Source organism: Pseudophryne corroboree, chromosome 1, assembly GCF_028390025.1.
Source record: "Pseudophryne corroboree isolate aPseCor3 chromosome 1, aPseCor3.hap2, whole genome shotgun sequence".
NCBI lineage: Eukaryota > Metazoa > Chordata > Amphibia > Anura > Myobatrachidae > Pseudophryne > Pseudophryne corroboree.
Window position 1 is genome coordinate 1,212,565,858 of NC_086444.1, and position 1,831 is coordinate 1,212,567,688.

A 1,831-nucleotide genomic window follows, 5' to 3' on the forward strand; every position below is an offset into this window, starting at 1 on the left:
TACATACTTAACTGAATGATGGAACAGAGGGCCTAAGTCAGCATGGATCGCCATTCCGAGAATTTGCAAATTGAGCAATTATCGAATGACACGCAAGGGGTAATAGCGACAGAAATTACGTACAGATTATAATTGCAATGTAGCCACAGTTTGACTCAAAGATTCTGGTCATTTCTGGGTGGAAACCTGCCATTTTCTGGGTGTGTCAGAAATAATGCAGGCTTGCCTGGGTGTTTTTTGGGGGGGATCTCTGACGTCAGTGCAGACCACTTCCTGGCCATCTCAGTCTCAGATTAGCTGCAGCCTCAGACCTACTCACATTTGCTCAGATGCAAAAAAAATCTTCGATGTTCCAGAAATTGCGTATACATCTGCGAATAGATAGCCAACTGTGATGTATTCACAAACTTGCATGGCGCCTTCTACTCACGGACAATTGCTATTTCTCAGAATAATGATCCAGGCTGAATTAGGCCCATAGTCAAGTCCCAGATGTTTCGGTAAGCAAGTTAGCAATGCCCACCTTTGGGTCCATTGTGTTTAATGATATTAATTAAAAAAGGCACCAATGGAAATGCTAAAATTTGCATGTGTAATATATAGGGACTGTGATACAATCCCAAACAACCAGTGTATCACATGGTACTACAAGGTGACCTTATGACATAGACTGAGAGGATGGATAAAAAGGAGGTAACCCATGCAATAATAGTTTCAGAAGTTGATTGTGAAGAACCAGATAACCACTAGAACTCAACAGCCTGGTCTGGTAATGTAAATATGGTAAAAAATACTTTTGTTGAGTTAGCTACCACAACAGCAGGTAGTAATGCATTCTGGGGGTCATTCCGAATTGTTTGCTCGTTATTTTTTTCCGCTACGGAGCGATTAGTCGCAAACTGCGCATGCGCAATATACGCAGCGCGTCTGCGCCAAGTAAATTAGCACAAAAGTTTGGTATTTTACTTATGGTGTAACAAAGTTTTTTCATTGTTCTGCTGATCGTAGTGTGATTGACAGAAAGTGGGTGTTTCTGGGCGGAACTGGCCGTTTTCTGGGAGTGTGCGGAAAAACGCGGGAGTGGCTGGAGAAACGGGGGAGTGTCTGGGCGAACGCTGGGTGTGTTTGTGACGTCAAACCAGGAACGAAAAGGACTGAGCTGGTCGCAATGGCAGAGTAAGTCTGGAGCTACTCAGAAACTGCGGGGTAATCGTTACGAGAAAATTAGCGAATCTTTAGTTCGCAATTCTGCTAAACTAAGATACACTCCCAGAGGGCGGCGGCTTAGCATGCGCAATGCTGCTAAAAGCAGCTAGCAAGCGAACAACTCGGAATCACCCCCTCTATGTAGTGCCATCTCAGCATGTAGGAAACAAATACAAAACTTGTTACTTCTGTATCCCTCTCTGTGGAAAAAAAAACATTGCTTGTTGCAGGGCTACATTGTGTTGTTCTGTGAAATTCAATATGAATTACTGTGGGCAACACACCCAGATGATAAATATGGAAAGTTTCATGCAGCAAAATATAAAATAGAGGTGCGACCTAGTGCGCTTTCCAGAAGTACTATTACAATATTACTGGGCACACAACATCTCTGGGATATCTTGATATTTGAATAAAGCACCTTTAAGTACTGTAAGTGACATAGGGTCCAATATGTTCTGTATCTGCAAATAGGTACATTCTTTATTTGTGGTGATGTAATCTAATTTCCTTGCAATCTCAGTGCTATTAGAGGAGATTGACTTTCCATTACATACCACTATAACAATGGTGATGATTCAGAGTTGTTAGAAAAACCAAAAAAGTTAGCAATTGGCCAAAACCA